We start from the raw sequence: 15,341 nt of genomic DNA, 5'->3' as shown, positions 1-15,341 counted from the left end.
ATGCTTTTGGATCTCAGTCTACCAACAGAGCCTTTATGAAGCTGAAGTTATTGGACATCATGTTATCAGCAGCACGATGAAACATGGAGAAGATCTGAAACCATCAACAGGGTTTAATGTTAAACAATCAGAGCAAAGTTTGACCTCCCTGATCTTATATCATGCTTAGTGCTGCTAAACTGCATGAGAATGATGTGCTGTTTAGTAACTTGTGGTGTGACAGCTGTTCAGAAAGGGCGATTCACGTCAGCTTCTTCTTGAGTAGAAAGGGCATCCTCCCAAGTATCTGGTGTTCGTTTACCGGGGGCAGTTAAATAAGAATTCATCACCCCTCCCCTCCGCTCTCATCTCCCAGCCTTTCCCTGCAGCGCTGCTATTCCAGCCATTTCACAAAACACACCAAGACATCTCTGCAGTTCCTCAGACCCAGTCCAGGCCCAGAGTGAGACAGAAGCTACAATGCTATACCCTGGGGAGTGGGCATCTCCTCCAAATCACAGCTCAACTCTAAAAGCAACCAAAACAACAAAGTGTCCCATCACGTGGCCCAGGTCAGGCAAAAAAGCACCAGCTCCCCTCAGAACCTCATTCACACTGATTTGAGTTCACTCCTTCCCCTGAGTACTGCACCGAGGCCAAGCCACACACCAAAAGCATGACGTGTTGCGTAAGGAACTTGCCATAAGTAGAATATGACTCCTTTCTGGAATCCGCTCAGGTTATGGGCACACAATCAAATGCAATCAAGGCACAGCAGCTAAACAAGTTAGCACCTGTCAGCTGGGCCCCTAAACCTACCTCTGGAAGCGCCTTTATGTTCCACCCAGAAGCGTATTATGGAAAGGGCCACGCAATGAAAGATGCTGCCTTCACCCCTGCTTTGTTTGGCTGCTCACCACCCCTCTGCTGCAAGTTGCCACCTTCACATTTCAGCTGGCAAATCCAAATCTGTGAGGGAACAAAAAATCAGATGGCTTAGTTAAAACAAATCTCAAAACTAGGTTGGCTGCACTAGCACTGAAGTGCAAAAGGACTGAGTGAGTGGTTTTTTCTCCTCAGACAGCTGGTTAAGCTGGTTAGGTGGTAACCTCCAGGACATCAGTAGTAACAAATAGTTGGGAGGAAATGAAGCCAGTTTTGCAGCACTCCTCTGGAATAGCTCCAGCCCACCCTGGCTGCAAAGGAAAACATGCTACCTTCAATCCCAGTGGAAAGGATCTCAATTTCAGACAGTATTCTCCATAAATATGAAAAAGAACATGCAAGGCAAAACCAGACAGGTTCCTTTAACAAAGACTATGATTAATTTTAAACCGTGTTACCCAATCATATTGATCATTATAGGCACTTACATTTACTATAAATCTACTAGAGTTTTCCAGTTTTGTTTCTTTACTTTGATACAAAAACAAGAACTCTCTCCCACAGTTGCCTAGATATTTCCTGAAATAACACATGAGTGGTGGCTATTTTACCCAGCAGGTTCCTTTATCACCACGGAGCAGGAAAGTTGACAGGCTTTGTGTCTGAAATGTAATTAGCTTGTGGGAGTCTGGGCGTAATGAAACTAAAATTTACATTATTGCAGGCGTGTGATTGTTTGCTCTTTCTAAGAGGAGTAAAAAGTGAATTCCAAGGTCTGTATTTGGGAGGCTTGTTCAATCAATACCCTCAGACTTCCTACGCCTCTGTTGAGGGGAAGGGAGGCAACTGGAGGTTTAGATCAGGTTTCTCTGTGAAAGCTTTTAAGACCTCAGAAGAAGAAATGAATGATGAAAAATTACTAACACCATTGCGCCTGAGTCCCATTTCAGTCCCGTTCAGGATTCACCCAGATTAACAGAGGAGAAGGTCTCCCTTAGAAGCAGGTGCAGAGGTTTACAAACCTCTTCAAAGCACAAAAAGTAGCTACCCTTCTTCGTTAAAAAAAACCCAAAAGGTTTCATTTTGTAAGCTAAATTCTTAATTCTTTCAGCGAATACATTTGTAGAGCAAGCCTCAAACACACTGAAATGCAACGCGCTTTGACCCTCTTCTGTTAATTTCTGAAAGGCTGAAACACAGGAAAACTGAGTGTTTAGGACACAATTAGGCCATGATCTCCTGTTGGTCCAGGGAACTAAAAAGCAAAAAAAAAAAAAAAAAAAAAAAAAAGAATGAGGGAAGTGTAGTTTGTGCTGTAAAAACGTGCAGCCCCACGTGACAGATGCAACACTTAGCAATGTGCGTTGGGGCATGCTATATATTAACAGGAGTCGAGTCCGGCATCCCAGATCCCTGAAATCTTTCTTCTCTAGATGCTTTTGAACTTGTCGGCCCCTGCAAAATTCCCAGGAAACAAACAGCCTTTTCTCAAACCAAGCGTTTTGTAAAGAGGTTCTCCATGTGTTGATAGCATCTTTCCAGGAAAAAGAGGGGAAGTAGGAAATTCCTCTTCATTCATCCAACCATTTCTAAGGAATTATCTACTGTAAGAGCAGCAGTTTTAGGAACTGCATGGAGATATACAGAATCATATGGTGGGAAAGGACCCTGAATCTTGCTGGTTTTAGTTCAGTCCCGTTGCTTCATCCACAACAGACAGGGAGAGCAGACTTTCACATCCACAAAGACAACAATCAGTGCCACAGGCTCAGTAACCCATTTATTTAAATCTTTGTGGGCCACATTTTCTGGGGTTCTGATTATCCTGCTTGCTCTCCCCTAAACTGTGCCCGACTGATCCAAATCATTCCCGAATCACATTGCCCCAAATAGGATGAAAGGTTCCAGCTGGGACCTTATGAGAAATGAGAAATCAATGCAACTTCTTGCAAATGTTCCCCAAGAGCTGTTACCCAGGCACTAAAACTGAAGAGGGATATAACAAAGGTTCTTTCTACAAAATATCATGTTAAACTTGTTACTGTGCTGCCCCAAAAACCAACAGTGGACTGAACAATGGTCCTTACTGGTGTGACAGAGCCGGCACTGACATGACTCCCATCATGTTCTCATATTCCCAGCTCCACATTTCCCACCACCAGCACTCATATAACTGGTGCAAAGGGAAGAGGAATGCATCTTTTTCTTTCTGAGTATCTAGATGTTTTGACCTTGTCCAGTAAGAAGGGGGTCAAAGCATTAGAATCTATTTTGATGCAAGAGAGGTCTACCTTAAGCAGAAGTAAATCTGTCTTTAATACTGCTGTGGTGCAGCAAATAAACTAACCAACCAAAAATTGTTACAGAAAAATCAGCAACAAATTTAGGAAAGGTTAATAACTGCAATAAACTAGATAATCCAAAAGACATTCTGATAGTAATGACACCAGTGAAAACAGTGAAACCAGTGCCTGTTCTGCTGAAAGGTACAGTGAATTCCCACCACACTGTAGTTGCTCACAGGGAACCTCACAGGACCATCCCTTACTTCTCACAGAGAGAAGGTATCTGGTTCACAGCTGCAATGTTCCTCTCCTGACCCCCAAGCTCTGCTGAAGCCTCTGGATACAACTCCTGTTGAACGTACAGTCAGTTATGGATAACTGGTGACCAAAAGATCCTGCAGTGAGTACAGAAATCAAATGCAGTCGTCAACATATTGGAGTTTGATATTTTTTGTTGTTGCCCTATCCAATGAATTTAGCCAGTTCTTAATGAGTGGACTTAGAAACTGCCATTATTATCTCCTTTGAAGTAAAAGTAGGTCTCAATCTGCCTATTTTATTTTTATTTTTTCCTTTTCCTTAAATCAGCAAATCCACTACGTAGCCTCTTGCTGATTTTAAGAGGCATATGGTTCTTAATCCAGCGGTGTATGAATTATGGCAGTAAATGGCTTTGAAAGCGCCTCGAAAGCAAAAATATGGAAATTTCCCCCCCAAGAGACTAGGATGAGCAGTCATTATTTTTGCAATTGCAGAGAACACTGCCCAAGTGTTCCAAGACTGCGTGTGTATAATTGTTTGTCTCTTTCTTGCTTTGAAGTATTTTTTTTTTTTTATACTGTAAAACCTCAGACACACTCAAGGACGGCTTCCACAGCTTGGTCAAGAACACTAGCGTATCTACATATTCACCAAGTCATAAATCTTCTGTACTTTGGCTATGCATGTATGACACATGACCCTTATTTCTCCCTTGTGGTTGCACTCTGAGAGACAATAGAGGTCCACGAAAGCACACAGCTTCCCTCTTAGGTAATATTTCATACGTATCTCTTTACAACTATCAGCACATCAAGGTAACTGAGCTGCAGTCTGGGAGGAGAGTTTAACCATAATTGTCTTAAATTGTCTAATTTGGATAAAATGAGCAAGAAAATTCCCTCAGCTATTTGTTAGTATAATAATGTCATCTATATGTTTCTCGCCTTGTGGTATTCTGTTTTGTAAAGGGGAATGAACTATACTCCGAATCCTTTGGATATTTGGTTCGATCTGTCTGTCAGACATTAATTAGTTTCATAGCAATCTCTCACCGCTGTCTTGCGGAAAGACAGCGCGCTGAAAAATAAGCCAGGATGACAAAGGGAGAGCTTGACTTGCTTCTGACCAAAGAAATCTGTCATTAAGAAAAGGTTCAGAACTCAGATCTGAAGCTCCTTTGCCTGCCTTGTGGGAGTACAGACGAGTGGATTAAAACATTAACACGTTATTATACACAAAATCGTCTTTTCAAAGAATGGTCTGTTTGCTCATTTATTTCTATGTACATAAACAACTGTAGAGAGGGAGAATTTCAGAGCAGAGCGCCGGAACTCAACCGTGCGACTCTCACTAATGACAGCGGCTGTTAGGCAGCCAAAACGCCGAACGAGGTTTCCAAATTAACCTTAAAATAACGTTATGGAGGCCTCGGTAGCAGCTCTGCAGTTAAATCCATATTAAAATTTGCACTTGGAGCATCGCTAATGTCCCAGGATTTCCTACTCAAATTACTCTGCGTCATCTCCCTATTTTACATACCGAGGTCTAGTTCTCCGGTTCGTAACAGCATTTTTTAACACTTGTACAAAGCATATTTGCAGCACCAGCAGAAAAGTGCTATGACAGAGCAGAGAGCCATGTCCTAACTCTCCAGGAGACAAGGGAATTTGTTCACGTATATTTAAATATATTAATTTGCACTCAAAAAGAAATTTTAACTTGTCCTATTAAAAAATCTGGAGCTCAGACTCCCATCTTGTGTCAGCTAGTAGCCATGCCCTAAGTCATACATAAGCATGTAGATAAAGATGGGCCCTTTGATATATTTTTTTAACATAAATTGGTCTCTCTTTCATCGTTAGTTTCCTCTAGCTCCAGCAGACAAGACCAATGTTTAGTTCAAGACAGTGCATCCCCTTTGCAGCAGCACCCAGCCTTCTCACTGCCCGCTCTGAATTTCAGCACTGAAGTGGAAATTAGCTCCCCACATTTGTGTTTCTGTACACAAGGATCACTTCGTTACGGTAAAACGTGGGATTTTTTTCCAAATCTATACCGTCTTCCTAACACTTTCCTCCTATAGCAAACCCTTCTCCATAAAGCTCTACCCTAACTCTCTCCTGCTCACCACCACCACAACCCTTCTGTCCTCAACGGCTTGTGTCTGTCCCCACATGTGACCCCCCCAAACCATCCATATCCTTTTCTCCTGGGCACCAGCCCGTACTTGCCTCCCGATGTCATCATAGCCTCCGTCGACTTGGCACTCCACGCTGGCAGAAAATTCAAGTTCTACCTATGCCACATACTGCTACGCTATTTCTTCAATCACTTGCTGAACTCTGCCTTCCGTACCTTATCCCTCATAGGTTCCTGAACCTCTGAAAATAAAGCAATTTTATTTAGATTGCTCAGTACCGTCACTGGAGTTTTAAAATGCTGATTGATAGGTTGTGTTTTTACATGAAAAACGTGTATCAGGCTTACATTACAATACTAGTTTGCAGAAGTAGGCATGGTGATAAATTCCTGGTTTATTTAAAAAAGAAAATAAAAAAAAAGGGAGGGGACAACAAGAAGGACTAAACTAATCAAGTCTTCTCTGAGGCATTTCATCCCCAGGGTGTTTGAAAGAACAAGTAGCAAGATCAGATCTTATTCAGGTTCCAACAATCTGGACATCAGTTCCTCTGATAGATTCTAATGAGACATTTTAAGGCAGCTTGCAGTAACGCAGCCACACCAACAACTCTGAGTGCCTTATGCAATTTACACGCACACGCGTTTTTGCTTACCACAAACCAGGGGTGAATCAACTGGGGAAGAGCTTCCTTGTCAGGAGAAAGAGGTTGGCCTTTCCTTCAAAATATTTCAGACACTTTGCCACCCTGAACCTTAATCTAAAGCAGGTTTTAAGGGGCAGGTGCATTGGATGTTTTTGACAGCTCCTAGTTTCATTCTAGCTAAATATGCCATGGAAAAAAAATCCCTTTAGTTGATTTATTTCCAGTGCCTCTTCCTCGAATGAAATTTAAATATAACGTATTTGGGAAAAACTCTGACAACTGCAGTGCAGCTACAATTTTTTAAAGGGAATGCATAAAAAGAGCTTCCTGAATTAATAAATTTCTGCTGAGCTTAGCACTCACCCCAGAGCATCTCCTCCGCCAAAACACATCAGACCACATTTCAGAGGGTCACCTTCTGATAATGCCAACCCGTGAGGTACAGCAGGAATTCCAGAACTGTGGGAAAGGCAAGTTAAGTTAGTCTTTCCGAGTCTCCAGCAGATTGTTTCATGGTCTGGGTGAAGATACATTCTATTTCATCCAAACCAGTTCACACATTTTCTTAATAAGTACTTGTGTCAAAATGTTTCAGTTGTCAGAATATTCACCTCTGAGCCTGAGCATGTAAGTACAAGTCCACACATTAGTTTATCCATCAATATACTGTCTGTATTTTTGTCTATGCATTCCTAAAGTGCCCATCACCCTGATGCGTAGGTGCCAGTTCAAATTCTCACCCCATGTTAGTTTGACAGCGCTGTCATCAGGGAAGACAGAGCTGTGCTGTGATTCAACTAAAATAAGAAACCGTGGCTACTTCTGTCCATCTCTGGTAGCTACTCAGGTGGAAGATGGTAGTTCTGCTTTCAGAGAAGTAGCAGCTATAATCCCATGTTCAGGTCAGTGTTCCCTTCTCTGATAAAACAGGTTATAAATCCCAAGCCTGGACAAAAAAAAAAACTTCCTCACAGCAGATTGGCAGATGGCTCACGGGGTGAGCTCACTATCAGGGTCTTGGGGAGATTGTTAAGTAAGAAACAACATATATAAACAAAATCTATTCCCTTCTTTATCCCACACAAATCCTAAGTGAGGAGCATGCCTTCTTTACAGAAAAGTCTGTCCTCATGTTCACACAGCACTTGGAAGAGATATAAAAGAGTAGCTCCTATAGCACCAGCACCATTTTAATGGCTGAACGCGAATTAAAAAAGATGCTTTGCTTCCAGGTGTGGACAGATGTCCGAAGTGAAGATATTGGCTGTCTCTTACCCAAAGTGACAGGTACTTTTGGTGAGGCTTTTCTCAACAGATGGCAAACCTTGGGTCCTACTGATTGCGGCGGGATCTGAGGGCATTCGGCCCACAGCAGGATCAGGCCCAAAGCATGGCTCTGCACACCAGGTTTCAGCCACATTGTTAAGAAAAGGTAGCGGTGTGAAAAGGATGTTCAGACACTAAGCATCAGATTCAGAAAAAAAAAAAAAAAAGACCAACAAACCTTTACGGTATATTGTGATGTTTTCTTTTGTATACTGTATCAATGACTGTGTGGTGCGCTCACTGAAAAACCAGCCCTTGGTAATTGTCAGGGAACTTCATTCCGAGTGCAGGCTCTACTGGAAATTAATTGCTTCGGTGCAATCTGAACCACATCATAAATGTCATGTAGAAGTTGCAGGGAGTGAGGAGGCAATGACAGCTCTATCCGCACTGTTTCATTTAAAGGTGGGTAAAACACACTGCGACAGAAGTGCTCTTCATCAATAATTTAGTCCGCAGTGTAAAGCCAAGCCTTGCCAAAGATGCCAGGGGAGCAGCTACCTCCCTGGTTTTAATGACACCAGCAGGGAGGGGTTGAGGGGCCAGCTCGAATCAACATTCATCGCACATCTGGGCATGTCGGCAGATGAAGATATCTAGGACTGAGCTGACAGGACAAAGGGTTGAAAAAAGAAGTGTAACCTAGAAAACCTTTACTTTGAATTCTTTGTATAAATTCAAGGGGGATGACAGTTCCTAAGGTCATCTTACATAATAAAACTACAGTGATCTACATAGAGAATTTTAACTCTTTCCAGCACGTAATCAAAGAAACCACAAGTTAAGTTTATATTATTCACTTTATGAATGTAAAATGCAGAATCCTTAATTCTCTGAAAAGAACTATTTTAATGAGCAGAATGTTAACATTTGTATGCCTGACTTCATCGTAATAACCCTAATTATAGTACCACGGAAGCCCCACTGTACTGGAGGGTCACTGGAGTTCCTGTTATAACCCTTATCTTTGGGGAGTTTAATATCTTTGCCATTTTGCAGCGTATTGGCTGAAACTTGCCATGCAGGTTAGCGCTGTTTCACTCCTCCTTAAAACTATTGGTTTATAGCAGTTTAGTTCGGTCCTTGAACAGCTTCTGCTTGCCAAAAATAAGAGGTTTTACTGCTTTTATGACAGTCTCCAGACGAAAGCCCATCTACCGGCTCTGAAGAGAATATGACGTTCAGGTGCAGCGAGACTGATACATCACCGTACCAAACTGCCGTATCCTCACCCTAGGAGGCTACAAAGCCTTGTAGTTACAACACAGTTGAAGCGATCCTGGTTTACGGCATCACTGTGGTTCTGGCAGAGCTTTTAGGCAGTAGTCTTACATTCTAGGTTATACACTGGACGCCTATGTTTTGACTGAGTGGGTGATGACTTACCAAATCTGTAGAAAACAAATGAGCCTTGATGCATTAGTTACAGGTTATCAAACATCAAAATGTTCAGCTGCCATCTAAATCTGTAAAGTAAATTTGCTTTGTCCAGATAAGAGCAGCATCAAAAACCAACAACTTCCACCTCCAATGTAGCCAAAGAACTTCTTTTTTTTCCATCAAATTCTGCCTCTGCAATAGTAATAATCTTCACCTCTGGCAAGTTAAGACTAAATTACTTAACATCACAGTACCTAGAGCTATAGCTGAAGGCTAGTGAAAGCATCTAATTGGTTTTTCCTTGTCCAATAAAACTGTATAATTAATTTCCTTCTTATTTTCTGCTCACAGACCCTTTTTGATGAAATGTTAGGTGCTTTCCATGATCTTCAAAAGCCCTAAGTAATCCAGAGCACACCAGAGCTGTACTCACAACAGAAGCTTCGTCGATGATAACTTCATTGAGGACTACGGCACGTTTTACTCCCAACGGGAGGAAGGCGACAAAGAAAGGAGTCAGGGGAATACAGTAGGTGGCATCTCTCCTAATTGCATCTGACATATCACTTTCGTTTTCCTAGCCATCAGAAGGTACAAAGTGAGTAATCCAGTTCGTAATAATAATGTTAAAATGCTAACGGCACCAGAAGAGCCCTCTGGAAGTACTGCAGGAGAGGTGCAACACTTACATTCTGGAAAAGTTAAACCGTACGCGTAGATTGATCATCACTGACTCAGGTGATGATTTCCAAGAGAGGACTTAAACAAGAGTAGGTCATGATATTTGTATTTGTTGTCTGTTAGTAGAAGAAAAACCTAATCCTTCCTACATCTGTCCTCAGGAAGCAAGACGTTCGTGCTTTTCCCATTGTGGCTTTTCATTAGGGAAGATGCAGTGATGCTAGATGTACTAGGAAGAACATGCCAAGATAAAAGTCTGCTAGACAACAGATATATTTTTTTTTTCTCCACGTAGCATCATAGGCACTGTCCCACGGCAAGCTGCCAAATCCCATATCATCACAGTGTGTCCTGTACTAAGCGTCACCAAGAGGAACCCATCCCTCCATACTCTTGTTACTTGTTCCCCAACACCAGGAGAACAAATGATGCTCCACGGTTAGTGGTTCTTCTCCATGTTACTGTTTATGCTGATAGATTACAAGAAAATATGATAATGATCTGAAAAACAGATCAGGAGTTTGGCTAGCTCTCTAAAAGCTTCCAAATTACCTTGTTCACTGTAAGTGAGAGATTTACTAGAAAGGTCATTTAAAAGCCTATTCCAGTGTTGTTTCTTTGCTTGGTACCTCACTTTTGGGAAGAAGCCTGAATTTTAAAGCAATAGAAAACTGAAGCTGCACTTCTTGTTGAACTGCAGAAAACCAGGAGCCCTAATTACAATAAACTCATCATAATAGAAGCCTGCACTACCAATGTATGCACAAAGAGATTAAAATAAGGGTGTGCATGTGCACTAGCAAAGGATAGACATAAAGCCATATGTGGCAGACTTTTCTTCCAAAGTGCCAGTCCAAGCAGAGCAATTTAACAAACACAGGGAACAGAGCAACATCATTTAAAAAAAAAAAAAAAAAAAAAAAAAAAAGGCTAAAGAGTGATCCCTGCCTGTAAACGCAGCTCTTAGGTGTGTTTTTAAGGACCAACTCCCTTCCACCTTGCCCCATCATAAACATTTAGACCTTGTGCAAAGCAAGGCTGTGAAACGGAGGTGTAAGGGCAGTTGAGTCGTCGAAGCAGGTGCAAGCAACTTCTCAATAGGCAAAGCAGCAGAGGTCCTGGACCTCTTAACTGCGGCAGTCAAGTGCATTAACTTGTTTAATTTTGAACGGCTATTGCCAGACTCCCAGCTGGTGCAGCCTGGCACAGCTCCACGGATTTCAGCAGAGCTACTACAACTGACACTAGCTGGGGATCTGGCCCAGTTTCTCAATTTGTCAAAAAGATGGCAATTCTTAGGGCACACTCCTGTCCTATGCAAATTGTCGTAACATCACGGGCTTAAAAAGTTACAGAGTTGTTACAATCCATACCAGACACGCTTCTGCATCTTTATTCTCCTTCTTATGTCCACTGCAGGATTCCTCCAGTAATAACATCATTATGTACCCCAGCTGCAGACCGCTTCTCTTAGGGTGACAAAGCAATGAGGCTAAGTTAGAAATTCTAACTTTACAAAAAGAAAAAGATAATTTCGCCAATGCTCTGTGCACAAAAAGAATGGCAAAAAGTCTGGAGAAGAAGACATTGGAAAGAGCTGGAGAGACTAGAATACCTACAGTTTTCACACAGGAATCACGGCAGCTCTGCTGCTTTTTCCTCAAACTTATGAAATGGGTCTAGGGAACACTCACCTCCCAGGAGTGTTTCGAGCGACGAGCAGCACTCTGAATGCACCGTCTTTTCATTAACGCAATTTTAAATGGCAAAAGAATAGTCAATATCTAACAAAAGAGACCATCCCACAAAAGTGACACTGTAAGCAGTTAAAGCACTGAAAACAGTTATTTTATATGGCATTAAAATCAGCATTTTTATGAAGAAATTACTGCGAAATAGCAGAAATACATAATAGTGGTACTTTTAACAAAAAAAAAAAAAGAAAGAAAAAAATAAATTGCTGTCTGAATCCTCCCCACCAGCCAAATGCCCATCACACAGCCCAATAGGCTTAATCTGCCATAAAGCCAAATACTTCCCAGAGGACGTGATCGTTAGTTTGAACATTAATTTCCCTTCCCCTCTTCTTGTGTATCCATTAAGTGGAATAACAAGAAATGTTCATGGCCATAAGGTGTGTTTGATGGCAAGGAGTAAAAGAAAACGTGCAATTAAAAGATGTAAATGATAAACCGGGTACGTTCTCAGCTGGCTTGACCAATATGTGGGACTTCTGGGACACGCACGTCTCCTTCTGCCGTGTTGAGGTCAATGAACTGCAGAGACCCAAGGATGGAGAAAGTTGGAGGGGAAGAGAGAAATTATTAATGCTCCATCTTTTTCTTGTTCGCTTAGATTTGCAAAACATGTTTCCTGAATGAGTTTGAAGCCCAGCGTATAAAAAGCTGACTATTTATATATTTGATTCTTTAAAAGCAATTAGGAATACAAAGCAGATGGTACAGCATTGTAGATTTCCCTTTTCATATTGCTTAAACACTAGAGATCAATAAGTCTAATATAAACAGATGATTTCCATAGCAGGGTTTATAATTAGCTGGCACTGAATGTGTCCAAACTCTAAAATAATTAGCAGAAGCATGTGGCACACCATTAAAACCTTGTGGCTTGTCTGCATTTACATTTATAATTATTAAAGTTAATTATGATGCTTGTGGTGTGGTTCCAAGCTCCTTTACAACTTAGATTAAATATTTTTTCAGTCCTACTTTTTCTTTCAGCCCACCAAATGCCAGCATTTTCAACAAACTTCATTTCATCAAAAAGAAGAAATGGGGGTTATTTTTATAGGAATGACCTGAGTATTTTCCTAACTAACAGTTTTATTTTTCTAAAAGGACATGACACAGGAATTGAGTAATTCATCATTTTGGAAAAAAAAAAAAAGAAAAAAAAATCCGGATTAGAGGTAATAATTTTAAAGTTGTCTAAGAAGACCATCATACTTAAGCCTGACGTACTGTTTTCCCTCAAATTCGGACAAGCCCTTTAGCTAAGCAGAATATCTCAATGACATTCACGACCTTACACCAAAGTAAATCTTACTTTTAGGTGCTCTGATTCTGGACAAATGACAGCAAAAAAGGCAGCAGGACTGGGTACAAACATCACCTATTGGGTTTGGGTTGGTTGATTTGGGTTTACATCCCTCTTGCCACAACCTGAGCTGCGGAAGCCATAGTCAATCTATCTGGTCACTTCTGAAAATTATTTTCATAAACATTTATCATTAAGACATTCTGTGACACTTCCAGAACCCCAAAGAAGTTGCATGGTTTGAAAAATGTCTTTTTTCAATTAGTCATTTCTCTGAAATTTTGTTTTCTTTGGCGCAAACAAAGCTAAATTCAACACTGCCCTCCAAATGCCATCGAGTCAAATAGGATGGATGCGCTGCAGAATAGTGACCCGCTGGGAGATGATGCTTCTGGAATACAGACCTCATGATTCAGGACCACCGTCTTTCCACCTAGACACAAGAGGCACTCTACTTGGTAGACAAGTAAAAATAAATTCAATCTACCAGTCTGCCTTCTGATGCAAATAATCTCATACTGTAGGGTTACATGAGCATAGCTGCTCAGCACAGCTTTGAAGAAAATAGTGACTCTTGTATCACGCATCAATTTGCCCATAGGAAATTCCCCGTCGCAGCCTTTATTCTTCAGTTCCCCTGAAAAAAAAGGTACCTTCTCTACTCTCCAAGTTTAACCACCATGGAGGAAGTCACACGGATAAAGGTTTGTACAGCAGAAAATGCCACAAGCACCAAACGCTAGCAGTGGGAATCATTCTGACACACCATTCCCAGAGAGAGCAAAACCTCATCTTCTGCATACCAGTTGCAGGATTTCGATCAGCTGCTGGAGTTTACTTGATACAGCAGGATACCTGAGAACAGGATAAGACTCGATACCTTGATAGTATGGCTTTAAGTTGTGGGGTTTTTTCAATAAAAGGAAATAAAATATTTCACAGATGTCAGAGAGGATTAGAGTTAGCTTTTACAGAAGCAGAGCCTTCCACCGCCCAGGTGCTAAGTATTTCATTAGCACAAGTACTCTCATTCCTGAAATCACGAGGAATACCTGATTTCTGCTATGGAGAAGCCCTCCTCCTTTTTTAATGCTTTTCTGTTCTTTATATAACATGTCCATCATGAACTTCTTGGCCCTCGTTCTTGTTTCCTCTGGCTCAGGCCAGACCTGGAGATGTCTGGAATGTGACAAGGCAGTATTAGCCTGCCAACTATATTCTGTTAGCAAATTTATTTTCTTCTCCTAGACTGATGATAAAAATGTCATGGTGTGATGCTTTAGCAGGCCCAAGAGCTGCCCACCTACAGCTGCAGGGCTTGAAGAGAGCTCGGAGCCAAGAACGCCATAAGGAGAGCAGACAGCAACTCCACCAACTTTGCTCCTTCTGCATTGCTTATTCTCCTGCTAAATGATGCAATGTGACCCCCTCAGGGATTCCAAGTCTGATCATGTTTTTCTCACTATTTTTTCTTTCCTACTTCCTCCTTCTCCTTGACTAAAGCAGCCCAAACTGCTGAATTTTTCATGAAAGAGATAATATCATTGTACATAAGATAATGGCATTCAAATACATCCATCTGCTTGTTAGCTCTGACTACATCGATTGTGTTCCTTCTGAAAGAATATTTACCAGAAAGGGGGGAAAAAAAGAAAGGGGAAGAAAAGGTTCTCTTCTCTGTGGTATAAAATATGCACATTTTCATAACTGGAATGCAGAATCCCTTTTACATACTTTAGATAAGAGAATAAAATGAACTCAGAAATTAAGAAAAGCACCCTTGAGGTCTTGCCAGGACAAAAGTATTTCCTTCTTCCAATATTTCATTAAAAATCTGGACAGATTTTACACTAAAACACTGTTGGGTTTTTTTTTTTTTCTTTCGGTAAACAAGATCTTGTTTCAGAGATGAAATACTGCATGCCAATGACCGGGCTTTTTACTAGCCTGAAAGTTTTCAAACGTGGTCTGGAGGATTACTCCTAAGTATCCAGTCTATCTGGCTTGCCCATAAAAACTGCTCAACCTACAGTAATTCAATTTATCACTTTATTCCTTTTTTGGCTATTCCAACAACACAGAGTAACACCATAAAATACGTGATATCCAATTACTGAAAATCTGATCAAAAATTACTCTCAAAAGTAGGGCAAGTGAACATATTTACTGAATTTCAGATGCTCCAGATAAAAAGGATGGCAAGATAAAAACTGCCTATCAATTTTACACACGCTGAACTGCTTTCCCTTCATTTCCTATAGGTTGTGTACAACAATCCCTGGTTTTGAAGCTTCATTTCAGCAAACAATATATTTTAATTGGCTTGTTTACATTTATTACAGACACATCCTAAAATGGGAGATGTGCTTCGTGCTCTTCCTTTGACCTGTTTAGCACAGCAGCTCCCCTGGAGCGCCTGCCATCTTAGGTTACGGGAATAACTGGTGTTTAAACAACAACTACAGAACCAAACGCTGCGTTTCTCAAACCCTTCTGAGCACATTTCAATACTTAGCGCTGAAATGGCAAACACAGCAATTAAATGTAAATGACAGCAGTTGATCTGATTATTTCCTTCCCTCCAATCTCCTTTTTATTATAAGCTTGCATATTAAGGAAGCAGGAGGGAACAACACCCCTGAACATTTGTCGTTTTGTTTGCTGGGGAGGAGGCCTGTGCCTCTCGCAGTGATCTGTGAAA

The sequence above is a fragment of the Chlamydotis macqueenii genome, chromosome 3 (assembly GCF_036417535.1).
Source record: "Chlamydotis macqueenii isolate bChlMac1 chromosome 3, bChlMac1.mat, whole genome shotgun sequence".
In the NCBI taxonomy this organism is placed as follows: domain Eukaryota; kingdom Metazoa; phylum Chordata; class Aves; order Otidiformes; family Otididae; genus Chlamydotis; species Chlamydotis macqueenii.
Note: the sequence above shows the minus strand (reverse complement) of the source record.